Below are 23837 nucleotides of genomic sequence, written 5' to 3' on the forward strand. Positions count from 1 at the left end.
CCATTAAAGATTCAATTAATTCTTAAAAAAAAAAAAGAGGCTTGGAATCCATGGGGTCAAGGTCTATAGACAGCAAATGCTCTGTGAATGTACAGCTGAAAGAGGCCCCTTGGGGCTGTGCTATGGATTGGAAGCACGGTCCTCCCTAATGACATATGTTGAAAGCCAATAAGATGGTATCTAGAGGTGAGGTTGGTGGCAGTCACAAAGTCAAGTGGGTGGGAGACTCATGGATGAATTAGGGCGCTCATGGAAGGGACTCGAGGGAGAGCTCAAGGGCTTCCTCTCTGCTTTTTATTTTCTTCTTCTTCCCTATGTGAAGACACCAGGTCCTGCTGATAATGAAATAAAGATGTTGGGTCTAACTGGTGCAATCTTGGCTTCTTGGTAGATGAAGGTGAAGTCCCATCCCCAGGTGAAGGGTGTGCCTGAATTCCTAGAGGCAGGAATGGGGACGTAGGTTGTTGGATCTGCCAGACCTACACCATGAACTCGAGAGAGTTTTTTAACTCTTGAGCTTCCTGTAACCCTGCGCCTAACCGTCAGCCTATTTAAGCCCAGACCAGCACAGCTGCCATGCCGTGCCATGCCCCGTGTCTCGTGATTCTTCTCAGGTCCCCATGGCATTGCTCAACTCTCTTTTAGAGTTGATCTGAGTTGTTGAGATTGTTTTTCTGGCTCTCTCTTTACTCAGCTACCCTCATGATTTAGTTTTCTAATAGCATTAAGAGTATCTGCCTGTAGGCCGGGAGTTTGGCCTAGTGGTTGAGTGCTTGCCTAGCATGCATGAAGACCTGGGTTCGATTCCTCGGTACCACATACATAGAAAAAAGCCAGAAGTGGTGCTGAGGCTCAAGTGGTAGAGCTCTAGTCTTGAGAAAGTCCAAGGACAGTGCTCAGGCCCTGAGCTCAAGCCCAGGACTGGCAAAAAAAAAAAAAAAAAAAAAAAAAAGTGTCTGCCTGTAGTCACTGTCTTTCTAATTAAGATTCCTAATTCAACCTCTCAAAATGTGGCTTCTCTGTATCTCATGATTAAATTCCCATATAACCCAAAACCTTCATGTCGTGTCTGTCTCCTTGATCCCAAATGGCAATGTCTCCTTTTATTTGTGTCTGAACAATTCTTCTATATCCGTTATAAGAAATTTGTTCAACATTCTCCCTCCCCTTTTGTAAAAAATATTTTTGTAATCCTCCTTTAATAATAAATCTCTCAGCCTAAGGCCAGGAAAATATTATGGGGATTTTTCCCCCTCTTTTAGAGCTTGTACAATGTGTCCACATTTCCAAAGCAAGACATTCAACGTCAAATGTAGGCGGTAACTATGGACTTTGTAAACAAAGCAGGCTTGGTTCACATAGTTCAGTGCCAAAATATGGGGAAAAAATCACCATCTTTATCAAATAGAAATACAGAGTGAATGGAAAAGTTGAATATTTTTGTTCTTTTGTTTGGGTGATTTTCAATTTGTTAGAAGAACAATTATTTATTTACCTATTAAAACAAGAAAGGGGAAAAAAAACAAAGTCAATACTCCTGAACATCTCCGTTTGCAGAAATTTGAACTCTGTGAGATGTGGTGAATTTGTTTCCCCGTAACTCATACACAGAATTTGCAACCCTGGTACCTCATGTAACTATGCTGGTAGTCAGGGTTCTTTAAGGAAGTAAGTGAGGTAAAATAAAAATCATGTAGGTAAGCCTTAATGTAAGATGACTAGGTCCTCATAAGAAACAGAGATTAAGACAGAGCAAATGCATATGACAATGGAAAGACAAGATGGCTATCATGAAGCCAAAGAAAGAGCTGATAGAGTACTAGCCAATGAGTAAAAGAAACATCAGGTACTGTGTTTAAGTCCTGGTCTGCAACCTAAAAAAACAAATCAAAAAGAAAAGAAACCAACCCTGATGACATCTTGACCTCAGAATCTCACCTCTACAACAGAATGAAAATAAATTTCTGAGGTTTAAGCACCCAATCTGTGATGCTTTTCTTGGAAGCACACATATAGACTTCATATATCCTTTCCTAGATTTACACAGTGAGTCTCTAGGACTCAGAGCTTAACATAGCAGTGCTGTGGCTCAAATGGTAGAGCACTATTCTTGAGAAAGCCCAAGGGCAATGTTCAGGCCTTGAGTTGAAGCCCCCAGGACTGCCAAAAAAATTTACAAAATATACAAGAGAGCTTTCCACATATAAAACCACATTTAGGTACACATATGATCACATTTTATATATATGAAATGTGGTACCGTGAAATCTAATTCCTCTACATTTAGTTAAATTGCATCTTTCAAAAACATTTCAAAATACTTCAAGCACTTATTTCTGTTTAGGACAAGTGTCAAGCTGAAAGTGCCTATTCATTATTTTAATCCTCTTTCCAGTCGCAAACAAAACCAGGAATCAATAAATTTCCTTCCCATGCCTGCTTGGTGAAGTTGGATCAGCGCTGCTGACTGTTTCTAGAGACTTCTTTCAGTGATGTCACGAAGGGCCTTGAGAATTTTCCTTCCTCTGCATATGGCTCTCATAAGAGAGCATGGAACTACTGCTCTTTTTCTGTCCTAGTGAATAATTAAAAATTTATGGTTACGAGTATGGAAAATTACTCCCACTGTTTTTTCCTTCCGCTCTGCTGAAGCAAAACCAAACAGGTTGTCATAGAACTCAAGTATGGGTAAACCATGTCTACAAAGATGGAAAGGGGGTTAGCGAAGTTTCTAAGTTCCAGAAGACTGTATTAATGCTCTCCATGGAGGCCATTTTGCCCTCTACTAATGACCTTGTAGAGCTTCTAAGACTTTTTCCTCCTCTTCAAATCACCAAACAAAACAAGGCAGATGCCTTCACTTGGAGCTGCTGGATAATGTGTCTGTCTGCTTGTCTACCTGTCTTCCTTCCTTCCTTCCTTCCTTCCTTCCTTCCTTCCTTCCTTCCTTCCTTCCTTCCTTCCTTTCTTCCTTCCTTCCTTCCTTCCTGCTTGTTCTAGGACTTGAATTCTAGGCCTGGGCATTGTCCCTGAGCTGCTTTAGCTCAAGGCCAGTGCTCTACCACTTGAGCCATAGAACCACTTTGGCTTTTATGAGTAGTTTGTTGGAGATAAGAGTCTCACAGGGTTTCCTGCTAAGGCTGACTTCAAGCTGCAATCCTCAGATCTCAACCTCCTGAATAGCTAGGATTATAGGTATGAGCCACTGTGCTGGGCTGGCTATGTGTATTTCTATTTGGGAATGATGATGCTTTTGTGAAGGAAGACTGAGAAGAGGGTGTAGAGAAAACAAGAAAGCTATCATTGCTCTTTCCCTCTCACTTATTTGGTGAAGACCCTCATTACTCAGTGAAGACAAGCAGGGCCAGGAGGTCCTTACCAAAATGGTAAAGTCTCCTGGATGGGTTTTGTCTGCAGATGGAAGCATGCAAGAAAATATGAGTCTAGCTTCTTATAATTAGATACAGTCATGCCCAGGGTCCTTCTACCTGGAACTCCCAAAATTACTGTGATGTAATCACTAGAAGAGCCTCTCCACCCCAGTACTCTGGGCCTGGGCACTATCCCTGAGCTTCTTTGAATCAAAGGTAATGTTCTACCACTTGAGCCACAGTGCACTTCTGGCTTCTTCTGAATAGTTTATTGGAGATAAGAGAGAGTCTCATGAGCTTTATTGCCTGGACTAGCAGCAAACCACCATCTCCATGACTCAATCTTCTGAGTAACCAGGATTACACGCGTGAGCCACCAGTACCCAGGCAGAAGAGCTTTGAAATGTGCAACTTCGCAGATCTCATACTTCTAAAAGGTTAGGTACAGACAGGGTAACATGTAGAAACTTGAGTTTCCCAGTAAGTAACTAAGCAGAGTTGTAATAGAGGTGCTCAGTCCATGCTTGGTTTTGTTTTGTGGTGCTGGGATTCTATCACTGAGCTACTGTCTCATGTAACACAACTTGACAGACTTTCCAGAAGAGTGTATCAAGCTAATGGCAACTCCTCTTTGAGAGTTCACCAGTCCTGTCTTGGCTATTAGTCTCAGCTGGATAGCAAAAAAGGCAAAGATAGGAATAAATGTAGAATGTTTCTCTCAGAAACTTTTCTTTGTTCTAATGAAGGAAAACGAAAGGGATGGTTCATTGATCAAAAAAAATCTGTAGATGAAGGAAAGATACATGGTAGTGATGAGAATTTCAGCAGATGAAGCAGTTCAGTAGTCAGGAAAGAATCAGAGGCATCGGCCCAGGAGCCCTGGCATTTGGGCATGTCTATCCAGAGTCTTGCTTTGGTTTTGTTTTGTTGGTGGGTTGTAGAGCTGAACTCTGGGCCCGGGTACGGTGTCTGAGCTCTTCAGCTCAATGCTAGAGCTCTACCGCTTGAGCCACAGCACCACTTATGGTTTTCTGGTGGTTAATTGGAGATAAGAGTCTCACAGACTTTAATGCCTGGGCTGGCTTTGAACCGCAATCCTCAGATCTCAGCCTCCCGAGTAGCGAGGATTACAGGTGTGAGCCACTGTGCCTGGCACTCTCGCTAACTTTGAACTGTGATCCTCAGATCTGTTTCCTGAGCAGCTAGGCTTGCCAGCACCAAGCTAGTTTGGATATTTTGAGACAGCCTCTCGCTATGCAGTCCTGTTCTGCCTTGACCTTCTGAATGTACCCATATTCCTGGTTTTTATGGAGTTTCTATTTGCATTTCGTTGATGACAAGGGATGCTGAACATCCTCTCTTACAATACAGAATCTCAGTTGCTGTGAAATCCTGAGACGCTAAAGATGTGATACATTCTCTGCTGGATTTGCTTCCTAGCACTTGCAGTGTTATAGGAAAATAAAGGAAGCTTGCTCCTGCCGAACTAGAGATGCCTAATACATGCTTTGCTGAATTGGTCTGCAAACTTGTGGCTCATTATTTTTGTTCAGCAGGGCATTAGGGAGTAGGAAATGGCAAGCTGGTGTTCAGTACACCTGCTACGTCTCAGACACTAACTGCTCCACACCCATATGAAGCATAAGCCTCACCACACACAGCTCTTTGAAGATTAAGAGATTACAATGACTTGTCCAAGTCACACACCTGGAAAACAGAGTTGGAATTTGCACTTCACTGCCCATATTTCCTCATTATGCCACACTGCCTCCCTCATTTAGGGACATGACAAGTCAATAATACACAATTAATTGTAAGCTCTAAATTGGTAGAGTGATTTCTTCATAAACGTATTACAAGGGGCCAGGAGTTTGGCCTAGTGGTAGAGTGCTTGCCTTGCATGCACGAAGACCCAGGTTCAATTCCTCAGTACCACATACATAGAAAAAAGCTGGAAGTGGTGCTGAGGCTCAAGTGGTAGAGCTCTAGCCTTGAGAAAGCCCAAGGACAGTGGTCAGGCCCTGAGCTCAAGCCCAGGACTGGCAAAAAAAAAAAAAAAAGTACTATGAAAACCTACCCTATAGGGACTTTGTTAGGACAGACATTTTCCCCAAATTGTAAATGTAATTAAATCAATACCATATTGGACCAAACAGCCAACATAGACTCATAAAGTATTTAACACTCTAGGGAATGATACACTGCCACATAAAACATACCCAGGAAACATGCTTAACACTGAATTTGTAAGCTGCATCCTTTATTCCAAGACAAGACAAGACAAGATTTTTTTTTTTTTAATTTCAGGGCATTAGTTCAAATCTGTTCTGGACTGGAACTGATGGAAAATTGTTCCCTCCTGAGAGCCATTCGGCAGTTCATGCTCATTCTCAATAAACTGGTGCTTCCGTGAGGAAAAATCTGCCTGTGAATGCCATTGGCTTCTGTGGAACCACATGGCCAAGTCAGAGGAAACCTGAGAAAAAGATCAGCTCCCCTTCAGAACATTCCCTCATGGGACCTTATGCTTAAGGCAAAACAGATGCTCCTAAGAAACAGCATCAGGCTGAAGGGAAGCCCATACTCTGCCACAAACTACCCCCAAATTCCAATCAGCCCCTTGATCACAGCTCCTCTTTTTCTAATCATCTTCCTTCATATATCTCAGAAATACATCCAAGCACATGCATGCGGGCAGTGTCGAGAAGGCCCGTGATCCATTTCCTTAATGTAAAATGTCAGGATGGTGGGGAATCTTCCAGCTTTGCAGTAAACTGTGAGTGCCTGGCCCTAACCAACAGCAGCATAAACACTTAGCAGAACAAACGAGGCCCTGGGCCCAAGTGCTCCCTAGATGGGCAGAAGAAGAAATGGAAGAGAATAGAAGTCACTGTTTCCAAGATCAGATGTTTAGCCAATGGTGGTCCTAGGTGATGAACCAGCCAAAACCTCAGATCTCAATCCCGAGCTGCATAGCCTCTTAGTCATAGCCTCTTTAGGAGGCTCATCTGTAAAATGGGTATGTTGAACAATTTCAAGATTTTGGAAGGTCAGGAAAGGGACCTTAAGCATTATAAGATGAGTTTTCCTATGTCTCTGACTTATTGTCATGGCTTGTAAGGATTTCTGTTGCTGTTGTGTGACCCTAATAGTCTTCATTCAGGATGGTCGTGTTCCTGACCCTCCTGAGCTGCTCTGTCTTCTTACTTTAGAACTGCTCCCCCCTCGCTCTCTGAAGGCATTTGTGTCTCCAATCCTGAGCACATTTCCTTCCCCTTCTCAGCTATTCATGATTGCACAGAGAAAGCAGGATGGGAAGGAAACAGGCAGAGGTGAGTCAGACTAAGAGACGAGGAAATTAATCATGGCTATAGGGCAAGATGCTATGTGAGCCTCACACCAAGCACGGCAGATATTTATGGTAAGTATCAGTTCTGATCAGCTTTAGCAGAAGAATGGAATGATGTGTTGAGTGGGATTCTGAGACTGTAGTGTGAAACCAACCAAGGGAAGGACTGAGACTGAGACTCCGGGTAGAGCGCTGGTCAAACATGTTTAAGGTCCTGGGTTTTATTCCCAGTACTGCCATTTAAAAAGCAAATTGAACATTGTTTTAAGAATTGATTAGCAAAAAATCTCTTAGCCATACATCATTTTTTTTTCTTGAACAAAGACCCCATGAATACAACCAAAATAGCTGGGCTATTCAAAAGGCTGAGATCTGAGGATCACACTTTGCAGTCAGCTCAGGCAGAAAAGTTCCATTGGATTCCCATTTCCAATTAACCAGCAGAGCTGTGGCTCAAATGGGAAAGCACTAGTTAAGTGAAAAACAGCCTACTGAGTATGTGAGACCCTGGATTCAAGCCTCACTACTGGCACTGAATGAGTGAATGAATGAATGAATGAATGAAACCAAAGTGGAGTTGCTTAGGCTGAAACAGAGATGGAGACTTAGACATCCCTCCCTGCCAGTTTACTTTAATCCTCTCTAACTACTTGATGTGGCCTTCATAGAGATCTTCCATCTCTTTAGAGAATGAAGGTTAAACTGTTGACAAAGGTATTCTCAAACATTCTTTTACACTCGAAGACAATTTCACTCTTTGAGACATTAAGAGCCTTTGTGGGAGGAAATGAGAGGGGGGGAAACAGTGTTCAAAAAGAAACATATACATTACCTTATCTATGTAACTGTAAACCTTCTGTACATCACCTTTATAATATATATGTGTATGTATGTATATATATACATACATATATATACATATATATGAAGAGGGAGATGGAGAGAGAGAGAGAGAGAGAGAGAGAGAGAGAGAGAGAGAGAGAGAGAGAGAGAGAGAGAGAGAGAGAGAGAGGGAGAGAGAGAGCGCCTTCGTGGATAATCAAGCACGTCCTATGGAAATGGAGGCTCTAATTTAAATACATTGAATCAGCCTTAACATGGGATGAGACTTACTCCAGACTAAATCAGGTTTCCATTGCTGTCATTTCCCTGGTGTTTGTCTGACCACACTTTTCCTGTGTCATCTGCAGTCTAGATTACCTTCATCTCTTAGCTGGTTCACTGCCCATGGTTCGCTGGTGAGCTGGCCTCTGTCTCATCCTCACCCTCTTCACTTATCCATCCCAGACCAGACAGCATCTTTTCTGAGTGTTAGATCAACTCCCTTCTTCCCTGAAACTCTACAATAACTCATTTCACTTTAATCAATTCCAGCTCCTCACGGCCTGTAAGTCCTTATGTGCTTTCTGATCACCATTTTACCCACTGCCCTCACTTAGGATGGAGGGCACTTGCTGGCACCCTCTCAGAGGTCTGCAGAAGGTCAGAAGTACTTTATTCTGGACTAAGTGGTTGTAGCTCTGCTCATAGTCTCAGAGTACAAGTAATTGGTTGCTACAGCTTCAGATTCTACATTGTGTCTGTCCTTTATAAGGCAACCATTTATTCAGTTTTGATGTAGTATCAAGACCATAAACATCTAAAAAGGCTATTAAACAAATCTAGTTTTCCAGCCATTGGCTTATCCAAGACCAAATTCTCTTTATATTCAAAGGCCTGAATAGGCATTATATAGCCAGAGATCTTCTTTTAAAATTTGTTTATTAAAAAATCCAAGAAAAGACTTTTGTCCTGAGGTTGTTAATCTGGGAACCGGTGTATCTAAGAGTACTTAACATCCATTCCATCTCAACTACAAGAAATAAGTTCTGTCTGCAACAAGAAGGAAAAAGGTCAGCACAAAGACAAGAAGACTGACAGTGTGAGAAATGCCATATTTTGAGTCCTTTGCTTAACGGGGTCTGGAGACTGACATCTCCCTTCTAAAATCCAGTCAGTTCCTTGACTTTGACATTAGCTTGTTTTCTTGTATTTGAAATTCCCCATTAAAACACGTATCACTGATCTGTTGTCTTTAAAACACATTTTTATATATTTACTGTTAAAGATACATGTCTCACATGAAAAGGAGAAAGTGTGTGTGTGTGTGTGTATGTGTGTGTGTGTGTGTGTGTGTGTGTGTGTGTTTCTGCTTCACCCATGTTTCCTTGAAGTCTAGATTACTTCCATGGAAAGCCCTCAGTGTGTGAGCTGGGCGCCAGTGGCTCACATCTGTCATCCAAGCTACTTAGGAGACTGAAATCTGAGGATTGTGATTCAAAGCCTGCCCAGGAAGAAAAGTCTATGAGACTCTCATTTCCAGTTGAAGACACACACACACACACACACACACACACACACACACACACACACACACATGGATTTTAAAAAATCCTCATTGATAAGTCTTTCTTCCTGCCCACCTTCAATTACTCTCCTGTCATCAAGCAAGGGCATTCTAATGTAACACCTCTGTTGAAATACTCAGATTCTAGGATTGCCTGTTCCTTTTTTTTTTTTTTTTTTTTGGCCAATCTTGGGCTTGGGCTCAGGGCCTGAGCACTGTCCTTGGGTTTGTTTTCAAGGCTAGAGCTCTACCACTTTAACCTCAGCACCACTTCCGGCTTTTTTCTATGTATGTGGTACCGAGGAATCAAACCCGGGTATTCGTGCATGCTAGGCAAGCACTCTACCACTAGGCCAAACTCCCCACCCCATCCCTTTTAACAAACCAAAACTGTCCCATCTTACCTTCATATCTCTAGTATTATCTTCACTGCTCAGTGCAAAATGATTACACTTAAATGAGTACTGTATATGTCCATATTTTTTCTTACCACATTGTAGTGGAGCCCTAAAGAACTGTTTCTTGATAGTAGAAACTATAAAACTAGAGCAGCATCACTGCATCACCACTGTTCAACCGATTAAGCTCAGATGAAGCTGTGACAAACAGAACTGTGGCTAGCTTCTCGGTCTCGCGCCAATAACTCTAGCAACTCAGCCCTGATCTGGAGGACTGCAGTTTGAGACCAGCATGGGTGGAAAAGTTTATTAGACTCCTTCTCCAACAAAAGCAGGGCTGGAAATATGGTTCAAATGCTAAACTGCCAGCCTAACAAGTGCTTAGCCATGAGTTCAAACCCCAGTGCTACATACATATTAACAAAAATGAAAGGAAGGAAGGAAGGAAGGAAGGAAAATTGGCTTAAGAATAGCAGACCAATGCTGTTCATTTTAAATAAATATGGATAAAGGTCAAATCATAAGGACATATTTGGCAGATAAAGCTTCATTTATAGTTATGAAATTTCATCTTCTTGCATTGAAAGACAGTTAAAACCTCATCCAATTTTGTATAACAATGGTCTGAGACCAGTAAATTTCCAGTAGTCTCTCTCCTTGAGGCGAAAAGCAATTCTGGTGCAATCCCAGAGCCCAAGCAACCTGCTGATGATTCCAACTGGCTTCATTTCAAGGTCAAAAAATAAGTTTGTCTGCTGGGACAGGAGCAGATAATAAATCAAAGACGAGATTTTCCACATAGCAAGAGGAAAAGATGCAAGTAAAGTCATTGGAAAGTAGGTGAACATTTGCACGTGCTTTATTGTGCACTGCTTCACACCCCTAACTTTCATGATCCTTCATGCAATCACTTAACATTCTCTGAAGATTTCTACAAGTCCCAGTCTTATTGCTTCTCCACTAAAACTCTCTCACACTCCATGTAAGTAAGGTTCTATTTCTAATTTGTGACACATAGCCTTCTCAAGCTTCTCAAGATTGGCTCTGCCATCTGACAGGCATGTGTCTTAGCATTCCTTCACACTGCTTACTACTTGGGTTATATTCGCATAACACACAATACATGTATTAAACAATGAACTTTAATATATGTACTGAATACACATGTATGGATACATACATGTATATTCACATATATAACTGAATAAAATATTCATATACATATACAAGTCACTCAAATCAGTTGATAGACTTGTTACAAATTGAACTTTGGGCCCGAGCACTAGCCTTGGGCTTTCTCAAGGTTAGAACACTCTCACTTTAGAGCCACAGTACACTTCCGCCTTTTTCTACATCTGTGGTACCGAGGAATCAAATCTGGGTCTTCGTGCATGCTAAGTAAGCACTCTACTGCTAGGCCTATGTGTATAGGTTTTTGACTGTAGAAAATTTCATTTCTCTTATTTATAATACCTAGGATTATTATTGTTAGTTCATATAATTCTATGTTCAATCTTTCGATAAATGGAAAAACTTACTGTCCAAAAAAAGCTGCAACATTTTTGCATCTCTACAGTGTGGAAGGGCTCCAATATTTCTGTACTTTTGTGAGTACATGGTATTATTTGCCCTTTAGCCATCTCAGTAAATATGAAGTGCTGTTATTTCTTTATAGTTTTGACTTGCAGCTCCAAATAGTTAATGATATTGAGCATCGTTGCATAATTACTGGCCATTCATGTCACCTTTGGGAAAATGTCTACTTAGATACTTCTATTATTGGGATATATATATACTTATATATTATATATTACTATGATGTTCTAGGAGGGTTTTTTAATATTCCAGATACAATCCTTTTTATATTATTTCCTTCTAATTTTGTATGGGTTTTTCCTTTTTGGTGTCCTTTGAAGTAAGTTTTAAATTTTCATGTCCAATTTGTGTATTCCATTCTCATTTTCTAATTGTCAAATCAAGGTCACAGACATTTAAAATTGTGTTTCCTTTTAGGAGTTTTATAGTTGTAGCTCTTACAATGAGTTTTTGATCCAACCTAAGTCACTTTTTATGTGAAGCAGGAGGTAGAGATCCAGTTCTTTAACTTGTATGTAGTTAGCCAGTGGTTTCTGTACTATTTGCTGATAAAAGTGTTCATTTCCCATTGAGGTGTCTTAATACCTCAATTGCCTGTAAATGTAAGCACTTATTTCTGAACTGTTATCCTTGATTTCTTGTTATTTATTTGTTTATTTATTGCCTGTTCTGGCGCCTGAACTCAGGGCCTAGTGTTGTTCCTAAGCTCTTTTTATTCAAGGCTATCATTTTACCACTTTGAGCCACAGCTCTACTTCCAGTTTTCTGGTGGTATTGGAGACAAGAGTCTCATGGCCTTTCCCGTTCAGGCTGGCTTTGAAACTGTGATTCTCAGATCTCAGCCTCTTGAGTTGCTACAATTACAGGTGTGAGCCACCAGCGTCCAGCTCCCTCTTCTATTTTGGAGAGTTTTTAAATATAGGTAATTAGTTCCTCTTTAAATGTTTACCTGTGAAATTATCTGGTATGTTGTATATTGTGGGGTGTGTGTGTGTGTGCACATGGGTGTAGTTTTTATCGCTAGTTCCTAGTTCAATCTTTTATTATCATCTATTCAAATTTTTGTTGCTTTTGGATCAGTTTGGTAGTTTGTGTCTTTCTAGGAATCTGTCCATTTTTCTAGTTTATTTGATTTGTTGTACAGAGTAGTTCATAGTATTCCAGTTATTTTTTTGTGTGTTGGTAAATCCTACAGATTTATTTCTGCTCTTATTTTTCTTGGTCAATGTAGCTTGAGATTTTGTTGATTTTCTCAAAGAACCAACTTTAATTTTGTCAATTTTCCCTGCCTTTCATAGCAATAATTTCTGCTCCGATATTCACTTCCTTGTTAATGTTTTATTTGGATTTAGTTTGTTTTTCTGTCTCTAGCATTTTTAGTCAGAAACTAAGGTGATTTCAATCATTCTTTTATGTAGCTGTTTACAGATGCAAAATTTCTTTTCCATATTTTTATTTTATAGTTTTGTTATATAGTTTTAATATGTGTAATTTTAATGGTTTTATTCAATTTCCCTTGTGCTTTTATCATTGGCTTATTGGTTACTTAGGTGTGTATTATTAAATTACTATTTGTGAATTTTCCAGATTTATGGTTATTGAATTCCAATTTCATTCTACTATATTCACAGGATATATGTTGTATTATTTTAATCTTCATTAACTACTGAGGTTTTATGCCTAACACATAAAATAGTCTATCTTGCTGACAAAAGAGTACATATTCTATTTTTGTTGGGTAGGATAGTCGAAAGATGTTGGTTAGCTCTACATGGTTTATAATGTTAATCAAGTTTCTCCCCCCACTGACTGATATTCTGCATACAGGGTCTAAAAATTGTCAAAAGTAACTTGTTCATGTCTTCAACTATTACTGTTGCATTGTTCCTCCAAGCTGTTTTCCTTTTGTAGTAGTAAGGATTGAACCCAGGGCCTTATGAATGCTAGGCAAGCACTCTGCCATTAACCCCCCTGCCCCAACCCAAAGCCCTGCCTTCAATTCTTTCTTCAAGATTTTCAGCTTCAGTTAGGTACATATATGTTTATAAATATTGCACCTTCATTTTCTATTGATAGCTGTTGCTACAGATCAAGAGGGAATTTTTTGTCATTTAAACCATCCCTCTTTATCTGTACTAATTTTTTGCTATGTTTCAAGTCTCTTTTGTCAATATTGACAGTTTAACAATTAAAAAAAAAATCATGAGTGTTGCTGGGCATCAGTGGCCAACACCTGCAGTCCTAGCTACTCAGGAGGCTGAGATCTGAGGATCCCAGTTTGAAGTCAGCCCAGACAGAAGAGCCCAATTGACTATCAAAAAAAAAAACCTGAACATGGAGCTGTGGCTCAAGCCTTGAGCAATGAAGATGAGGGGAAGCACTCAGGTCTTGAGTTCAAGTCTCAGAACCAGCACAAAAAATAAAATGAAATAAAATAAAAATAAACAAGCCAGTGGCTTTATTTTTATTTTTTTTTCCTTCTAGACCCTGCCTCAGATTTCTTGGCAGAAATGACACCAGCCACTGGTCTCCCTGAAGATGGCAGCCAGGGAGCCACAGCAGTCCTGTCCTCACACTGGCAGACAGAAGTCTTCATTGTGGAGCCTTCACAGGGCCCTGGGCACCTTTAGGGGCTGGGGCCTGAGCCTGAGCTGGAGCCTGGGCCTTGGCCATGGCCTTGGGCCATGTGAGCCTGCAGTCCTTAGCAATGTAGGCAACACTGCGTTTCCCCAGCTTGGGGTGGGCGATGTAGGCGAGTCACTAAAGCTTGCGGGTGGCTTGCTCGGGGAGCTTGTGTTTGCTGCTCACTATTTTGGGCTTCACCAGGGTTTGACAGCCTTGGCCCCATGCGCTCATGGCCTTGGCATCGTTGGCCTGCATCTTTTTAAAGCCCTTCTTGTGCTTCTTAGCAAAACGCATGTTCCTCAGAAACTTGGGAGTCCAACACCTCCAGAGACTCATATCTTTGCGAACTGGGTTTCTTTTTTTTTTTTTTTTTTTGCCAGTCCTGGGCTTGAGCTCAGGGCCTGAGCACTGTCCTTGGACTTTCTCAAGGCTAGAGCTCTACCACTTGAGCCTGAGCACCACTTCCGGCTTTTTTCTATGTATGTGGTACCGAGGAATCGAACCCGGGTCTTCATGCATGCTAGGCAAGCACTTTAACCACTAGGCCAAACTCCCGGCCCTCGAACTGGGTTTCTTAATGCCATTTCTGTGTCATTTCCTGGACTGGTTGTGCATAGTGTGGTTCTTGGACTTGGCCATGTCTGAACCGCCAACCCGCAGGAGCTGATCAAAAGCCAGTGGCTTTAGAAAGCACCTTGTATCTTATCTCTCCCTGATCTGTTTTAGTTGTCACTTCTGTTACATTACACCCAGCTCTTAGGTATCACTGATTACCTGATTGTCCTCATCTTTGCCACAATTCCCTAAGACATAAATTGCTCCACAATTCCATGTAATTAAATTCAAGGAAGGTATGTTTGGTTTGAACTCCAGGTCTTATGTTTGCTAGGCAAGCATTCTATCTTTATAGTGATTCTATCTAGTATGTGAGATGTATAGTTAAACTTACTGTTCATGTAGAGCTACTTTATTTATTTATTTATTTATTTATTTTTGCCAGTCCTGAGCTTGGGCTCAGGGCCTGAGCACTGTCCTTGGACTTTCTCAAGGCTAGAGCTCTACCACTTGAGCCTCAGCACCACTTCCGGCTTTTTTCTATGTATGTGGTACCGAGGAATCGAACCCGGGTCTTCATGCATGCTAGGCAAGCACTTTAACCACTAGGCCAAACTCCCGGCCCCATAGAGCTACTTTAATATGTGCTTAAAAACTAATTTTTCTGGAAAGCAGTGACTCCTTACTTGGGTCACTGAATTAATTGAAAGCAAGAGAAAAAGTTTGGCATCCTGGTGTCTACTTTGCATTCATCTTTTCTCTAAGCCATTCTTTCTGCAGTCACTTTGTCATCACCTTGGGTCTCAGAAAAGACAGGGCTATTTGATATCTTTATTACAAGGAATAATAGCTACCCTTAAGGAAATGCAGAACACTTTGGGCACCCCAGGTCCACCAAATTGGACTGCAAATTGTGCATAATGATGGAGATGTACCTAAAGGAGGAATAATCTCATGGGAAAAAATATTGCTCCCTCTAAATGAACAAAGACTGAGGTAATGGTCCACCAGGCCCCATTAGACCAAATTGAGCCAATGAGCTATCAGACAACCCCACTGTGACCACTGTGACATACCTATGATGGGACTGTCTAATAATGATGCAGGCCTTTCTTCCCTTGCCCCTAGTTTCTTTTATTTAAACCAATAGCATGTCTGAAGATGAACTGAAGTGCTGTCATATAATAAATGTCCTTTCTCTATCCTTCACTTCCTTTCTGTCTTTGGAACTGACACGTAGAATGTCAGAACTAATCTGAGGTCTAAAGCTTGAGTTTCACTACTAGCCCTCCATTTACTTCTTACTACTAAATCTCATTGTTTCATTCAGAACACTTGGAACGTCACCCTTATTTTCTCCCTCCACCGCCCCCTTTCTCTGACACTCCTGGGGCTTGAACTCAGAGCCTGAGCATTGGGCTTTCTCAAGGCTAGTGCTCACACTTGAGCCATGGCACCACTTCCAGCCTTTTCTGTGTATGTGGTACTGAGGAATAAAACCCAGGGCTATGTGCATGCCAGTCAAGCACTTTACCACTAGGGCACATTCCCAGCCCCTCACTCTTTCTTTGGAGAAGAACAGCAGGATTCTCTGTTCTGCTGAATGAGGGCAGTGTCCTCCTCTGTTGGAGTAGCTCATCTGCTTCATGGGTGGCATGCACAGAGGTGGCTGAGGAAAAGCTTAGGCCTGATGACTAGGGATGGATGCAGGGAGGACCCTCTGTCCTCTTTACCGTAGTCACTGGGAAATAGTGAGTTTATCTGTCACCTTACTATGCTCTGTGACTGAGAGGCTAGTGAGTCAGACATATTCTGCCGGTATCAGCTTCATAGTTTGGGTGCCACGGACTTTCGTTGATCTGGTATAGTCAGCTCCTGTTGAATAAATATTTCTACACTTTCTGTATACATTGAGAGATCTTCTGAAGAGCTGAAGTGGCAGGGTTTTTGTGTTGTTTGTTTAGCCACTTTTAATAATTATGGTTGTTTCACTGGAGAATGAATCTGGAGATCTCACATTTCTGTAGAGGTCTTATTCTCTTTTTCTCATCTGAATTCCAAAATAAACACTATTGTTTATGGAATAATAATTAATAGTAAACAAGAGTAAGTTTTTTTTCTTGATCAAGTCGAATTGACTCCCCTCAAATTGAGATTCAGAAATGAAAAGCAGATAGGAGAGATATTAGGGAATTTAGATAGGGACTCCACTGAGGAATCCGGATTAGGAGTCAGAACTTGGGACACATTCCTTTGCATATCAATATTTGGGCACTGATGGTTCAGGCTTGGATACTAGCTACTCAAAAGGCTCGAAGTCAACCCATACAAAAAATCTGTAAGATTCTTATCCTCAATTAAGAAGCAAAAAGCTGAGAGTAGAGCTGTGGCTCAAATGGTAGAGATAAAACCTTGAGTGGAAAAAGCTAAGGGATAGTGCCCAGGCTCTGAGTTTAAGTCCCAGTACTGTCATACTCACACTCCTACACACACACACACACACACACACACACACACACACACAGACCTTTCTTTCTTACAGCTCCATGTTAGTGCTGAACAATGTGTTTTGAATTCTTTTGTGCACACAAGATTCATTTTATTTTCTTTCACAGATATGCTAAGGTGAGCCTTGAATGGAGTCCTTGCAGGACTTTCTGGAATAAGAAATAAGAAAAGGCCAACTTTCAGAGTTTAGTCTTCAGGCACACTAGGCATTACTTCCAACTGCAGCAAAAACACATCTGCATTTAACAGACAACTTTGTAGTTAATAGATAAATAGCCATGAAGCTCGATTGTCCAATTAAGCATGGAAACTAAATACTGACCTTAAAGGATAATAGTTGGCTCCTCTCAGAATGGAAAATAACTGTGTGGGAAATCAAAACCTGATGTGTGAACTATCCCCTCAAAGCAAGATCCTCAGAAGACGTTAGAAGCTTTTGCCAGGAAAACAGACATCTCTATTCTTCACTAACCATTACTAATTAAAAGCACAACATTTACAGGACCACGCTCCCCATCTCCGCCCCCTCTACCGCATGAAAGGACTGAGGTCCATCTTTGTAAGGTGTAAGGAATATGTGATGTTTCCTAACTTCATGCAATAATAACTTCATAGAATCACTGTGCACAGAGGTGTCTGGAAAGCAGATCTTTAATCAATGCCAGGACCCGCTGTACTACATTAATAGAAATGTAGAACACATGCTGCCGAGACTGTTTTGCTCAACCATAAAATGAGCAGAATCTGATTGACTTTGTTTCCTCCCAGAGGGTGAAAGAACAGAAAAGCCCCACAAAAACACAAGCTTTGTCTATAAAACATTGACAGTCGTGGATTCTAAACCTGGAAAATGCAATGATGATTAACTTTTCTCTTGCCAAGTATTAACATTTAATAACAATTTAAACAACAACCAACTAGCAAAAAACTAACCTAGCATCATCATTTCATGTAAGAACTTAACATGGAGGAATTAGAATAGACCTATTAGTCTCAAAGTAAAAGGCAAAATTTAAGTGCAATGGGATTTTACAGAATCTCCTCCCTTTTCCTATTTTTCTCTCATTAGATGTGACTAGACTGGCATTTGGAATTGCAGATTCAATCTTGACCTTACTCTCTTTCGTGGATATAACTATAAAGACTAGATTTCAAGGACAAAAGAAATCTCTTGTCCATAGGCAGAACCCAGATATTTTTAAAGTTCATGGAATTAAAAATCTTCATAGCCAAGCATCTGTGGCTCATGCCTGTAATTCTGGCTAGTCAGGAGGCTGAGACCTAAAGATCCCAGTTTGAAGCCAGTCTAAGCAAGAAAGTCCAGGAGACTCTTATCACCAATTAACTTGCAGAAAGCCCTGAGTTAGAAGCTAGTGTCAAAACAACAACAACAAATCACAAAAAGAAGTTAAAGGAAACCTACAGCTGAAATAGAGGATGTAACTCTCCATATGGTCTGTCCTAAAATGTCTCGTTAGTTTCAGGTTCCTCTATTTCCTATCATTGCTACTCGCATGCACAATACTATGAGAACTAGCTTCCTTCAAGGAAAAGGTCGGATATTATCCACTGAATCTAATGACCCCTGTTGACTCCATGTGACCTTGATGATTGTGGCGACAGTGAAAGAGCCACTGGGAACTCATGCAGGAGTGAGGATGATTCTGACCAAAGAGATTAAAAACAACAACAACAACAAACCCAGTTAACAGTAAATTGAAAACTTTCATTTGTGAAGAGTGAACTACATAGGATCTTGCCCAGATGTTCAGAATATGTGCAGATGGTCGGAGGCTGAAATGTCTTTTGAAATTCAAATAAAATCAACCAAGAATGTCTAAATTTAAAACATAAAGGTTTTATAATCTAGATTTTTCTCTACATATATACTACATAGTTATAACAGAATAATCCTAAGAGTTTAGCAACTGCCAAAGCACCTTGAAACAATCTAATCATTTCCTATTTTTCAAAGACAATGGCCCCGGTGAGGTTGGCTACATTTTTTTTCTGGCTATAACCCAAGACACTTGAAGAGTTAGGACGTGGACTCCAGGTTCCCTGTTTCTCCACATCCATTCTTCATCTATGACTGATAGTCACCACTTGTTTTCACGTCCAAGTCAATAAAAACAGCCCATGTTAAGTGCCAAACAGTGACTTGCTGGGAGCTTAATGGTTAAGGGAGAGTTAGCCTCACAATTAGACCAAGAACATCACCTCTGACCTCAGTGACTCATCATCAAATGGGAAGGGCGGTTCACACATCCAAGAAACATGTTTTGGTGTGAAAGTTTATCTTAAGAAATAACAGAAGTTTTTCAAACATTGACTCATCTAAATTTGTTGGGCTCAGTCCTTGTTTCTCAACTATACTGGTAAAAGCTAACCCTCACGTTACCTCAAACATCTGGTACAAGCCAGCCCTCTGAAGGCTTGAGTTCAGGAAAATGAAATAGTATGGGTTCTATGATGTTCCTTCATGTAAAATCCTGCACGTGAACCTCCACCTTGGCAGGCAAACTTGGGGTTACCACACCAATCAAAATGAGGAAGTCACTTACAGGAACATGCAGCGGAGTTCATCTAACCAAGCCAATCACATCAGAGTAACTGAGGGATACAATAATACCTAAGAAGCACAGAGAGCACAGGTCATGCAGAGAATAGGATTCATTCTGACTGCTATCATCCTGAGGACAACCAAAAGTGGTTGGTTGCTTAGCTGGTTGGTTGTTTCGTGAGTAGGTAGGTGGGTGGGTAGATAGGTGGGTGGGTGGGTAAATGGTTGTGTGATTCGCTGACTGGTAGGAACCTGGAAAACCCATGTGTTGTCAGAGCAGGTATTTGAATGGAGTTTCCATGCTAGGCAGGACTTTGGGAGAGGGGTAGTAGTCCAGGCAAAGACTGGACTGCTTATTTAAAACCATGCTACTCTAAACGGAGATAGGAGGGTAACACTTGGAGATAGAGAAGTGGTAACATTCTCCAAAAAGAAATATACTCTTTATCTGACTAGTATAACTGTAACCCCCCTGTATATCACCTATATAATAACAATACAAATTTCATTAAGAAGAAAAACACAAAGACTTATGTTACTCTAGAGGATGCTGCCCAGAGACTCTGGAAGCCCCAAAGAACTAGAAAGTTTATTGCAGCCAGGTGCGGTGGTTCACACCTGTAATCCTAGCTACTCGGGGGGCTGAGTTCTGAGGATTGCGGTTCAAAGCCAGCCCATGCACTGAAGACCAAGAGACTGTTATCTCCAACTAACCACTAGAAAACCAGAAGTGGCACTGTGACTCAAGGGGTAGGGTGGTAGCCTTGAGCTGAAAAGCTCAGGGACAGCACCCAGGCTCAGAGTTCAAGCCCCATGATCCCCCAATCACATAAAAAGAAAGTTTATTACATAATGGGGATGTCTTCTAAATATACCCCCAGTTCACTCACTCAGATTAGTCTAACTAAATCCTTCTTCCTGATCATTATTTAGTGGGGTAGCCAGAGAAGTGTAACAAATACTTAAATTGCTTTTCCTGAGAACCACTGACTTTGTATTTGGGCCCACTAATTATCTGAAAGTAGGATAACAGCTGGGCAACATGGACTTTGTTTCTGGGTCCTTTGCTCTGAGCCATTGTGAGGACAGGAGTAGTCACTTTATAACACTCCTGGATTCCAAGAAAGTTAGAATGATGGATAAATACACCTGGAACAGGAGACCACTTTCCCCAGCACAGGCCTCAATGACTTTCTTATAACTAGGCCTTCCTGACAGATGGTGTGATGATGGGCACTCAACCACCTGTGTCAGCAGCACCTAGCAAAAGGTAGTAGCTAACCACGAATGATGGAACTATGTAAAGGAAACTTAAAATGGAGGCTTCTTCAAGGTCCTTGGGGTGCTGAAAAGCTGCTTTTTGCTGAAACGCACCATGTTGGCCCAGGTATTTACTAAAGGCAGAGGAAAACCTTGGTGTTCTTGCCTGGATGATGTCTTTGCCTTTTCTCTAGGCCATCCTCTCTGCAGTCACTTTACAAACACTGTGGGATTCTAGGGAAGACAGAACAGACTGATAGCACCTTTATGATAAGGGACAAAAACTGCCCCTAACAAATCTCAGAACTGAGCAGGAAAAACATCCCATCCCCCCACAAAAAGTGTATAGAACCTGAGACTTTGGCCTAGTAGTAAAGTGCTTGCCTAGCATGCACGAAGACCCAGGTTAGATTCTTTGGTACACTATACATGGAAAAAGCTGGAAGTGATGCTGTGGCTCAGGTGGTAGAGCTCTAGCCTTGAGAAACCCCAAGAACAGTGCTCAGGCCCTGAATTCAAGCCCCAAGACTGGCAAACAAACAAATGAACCAAAACAAACAAAACAAACAAAAAAAAACAGTGTATAAAATTACCTTTAATGATGAGGCTGTACCTTGGAGCAATATCCAGACTGCTTGCCTCAGTGAAGACAGGGCTAACAACTGGTTTTAAATTTTGGAATAGAAATCATTTATATAACCTTAATGAAATTGTGTAATCTCTTGTGTTATAACCTGAGAGAGACAAATGAGCATGTGAAGATGTGAAGAAGAGAGGACGATAGATCTCAACTGAAGCAGTGCTCACTGCTAAGGTGGCATTTGAGGATAAGGACTCTGATTATTCCAAGTACTGAGCATGCTATGGGCTTTTAATCAAAAGTGTCACATGCCTGGGAAACGTGTAGGATAAGAGTTACACAAAGAGGCCGGGAGTTTGGCCTAGTGGTTAAAGTGCTTGCCTAGCATGCATGAAGACCCGAGTTCGATTCCTCGGTACCACATACATAGAAAAAAGCCAGAAGTGGTGCTGAGGCTCAAGTGTAGAGCTCTAGCCTTGAGAAAGTCCAAAGTCCAAGGACAGTGCTCAGGCCCTGAGCTTAAGCCCAGGACTGGCAAAAAAAAAAAAGAGCTACACAAAGAATCTAACATGTGCAATCATGCTCTCATTGAAAAGTACAGCATAGGGAAGAGAAGAGGGAGAGGTGACATTGTCCAAAAAGAAACGTACTCATTGCCTGACTTATGTAACTGCAATCCCTGTGAACATCACCTAAAGTATAACAATAAAAAGTAAAAATAAATCAGAGAGAAAAGTGCAGCATCGTCTTGGATGCTAGTGGTAGCATCCATGTCTAGTGGTAGCCTGACATCTCCCATTTTATTAGATAACGTTCTGTCCCTGTGACAAAAGATTTGCAAGAATTAGCTTAAGCAAAGATTTTTTTGTAAGTTTTGGTCGATGGTGGCTTTGGCACTGCTTCTTCTGGGCATATGAGGCAGACTATCACACAGTAAGGAGCACACAGGGTTACATAAGGTAGCTCACCTCAATGCTGACAGGAAGACAGAGACAGAAAGGGGTCAGAGTATGATCATCTTCTTCTAATCAGGCCCCAACTAAAGTCTATTCTATTATATACTCATCAATGGATTATCTAATAGTGAAGTTAATATGCCCAGAATCCCATCACCCAATCACTTCTCTATCCTGTCACTATCTGACATATGAGTTTATTGGGGGGAAAAGCTACCCAAACCATAACAAACATAAATTAGCAATTTCTCAACAAAGTACTAGGCAAACCAAATTTAGAAAGAGAATTTAAAAATATTGAGAGGGGCCAGGAGCGTGGCCTACCTAGTGGTAGAGTGCTTGCCTAGTATGCATGAAGCCCTGGGTTCGATTCCTTGGTACCACATACACAGAAAAGGCCAAAAGTGGTGCTGTGGCTCAAGCGGCAGAGTGCTAGACTTGAGAAAGCTCAAGGATAGTGGCCAGGCCCCAAGTTTAAGCCCCAGCTCTGGCAATAAATAAATAAATAAATAAAAATATTAAGAGTGGGGCTAGGAGTGTGGCTTAGTGGTAGAGTGCTTGCCCAGCACGCACAAAGCCCTAGGTTCGATTCCTTGGTACCACATACACAGTAAAAGCCAGGCATGGTGCTCTGGCTCAAGTGATAGAGCACTAGTTTTCAGAAAATGCAAGGACAGTGCCCAGGACTTGTGCTCAAGCCCTAGGACTGGCAAAATTCTACATAGCCAACAGACAAAATAAAGTAATGGCATTCGCAGGGAAGTGGATGAATCTAGAGCAAATCATGTTGAGTGAGACAAGTCAAGACCAAAGGAACAAAAGGCGCATGGTATCCTTAATATGTGGCTATTAGATCCAAACAGTACAAGAGAGAGGACTCAATATTTGCATACCCAATGCTATGGACATGGTATTAGAAATATAAACAGAACTACATAGACATAAAAACCTATGACTCTATAGACATAATGTTTTATTTCATAAATTAATATGTACCTATGATATACAAACCCTTAGCCTAATTTTGATTATGTTCTAAAAACTAAGTGCCAGTGATTGTATATAGAGATTCCCTTCCTGAACACTTGTTTGTTAAACATGTCATTTGAAATATGATGTAAAAAAAATCAATGTTAATAAATTCTTTAATAGAAAAATTAGGAGGTCACCATAATCCAATGGTTTGGGATTCCTAGTTTCAAAAGTTATGGCTATACTGCTGAGTGCTGGTGGCTCACGCCTGTAATCCTAATTACTCAGGAAGCTGAGATCTAAGGATTGAGATTCAGTGCCAGTACTGGCAGGAGTCTGTGAAACTCCCAGCTCATAAACTAGCCAAAAAGCCAGAAGACAGAGCTGTGGCTCAAGTGGTAGAGTTGTCTTAAGCACTGGGACCAAGAAAAAAAAAGAAATAAGCCAACATCAACAAGCAAAAACCTTACTAAATACTATTCTGAATCATCTGCTATCTAGAGCTCACCATAAAAAAGGCTCCTCCCAGGAAACATCTAAGAGGAATAACCAATCTGCAAATAATGTACATAAATTTTATAGGTACATATATAAATTTTACCTACCACTCACACTACACTGATTTGGCCCTTTTGGTTTTGGTGTCATACCTTTTGATATGTCCATCAAGAACCTTTAACTATGAAAGTAATTAACTATCTGAAATTAGAAACGTCTT

At 41.0% G+C, this 23837-nt stretch overlaps 1 pseudogene; it reads right to left on the reverse strand.

Moving 5' to 3' along the window:
- Positions 1–13692: 13692 nt before the first annotated feature.
- Positions 13693–14364, reverse strand: LOC150059180 (large ribosomal subunit protein eL29-like; annotated as a pseudogene).
- Positions 14365–23837: the final 9473 nt, after the last annotated feature.

This window comes from Megascapheus bottae, chromosome 9, assembly GCF_031878675.1.
Source record: "Megascapheus bottae isolate mThoBot1 chromosome 9, mThoBot2.hap1, whole genome shotgun sequence".
NCBI classification, from domain to species: domain Eukaryota; kingdom Metazoa; phylum Chordata; class Mammalia; order Rodentia; family Geomyidae; genus Megascapheus; species Megascapheus bottae.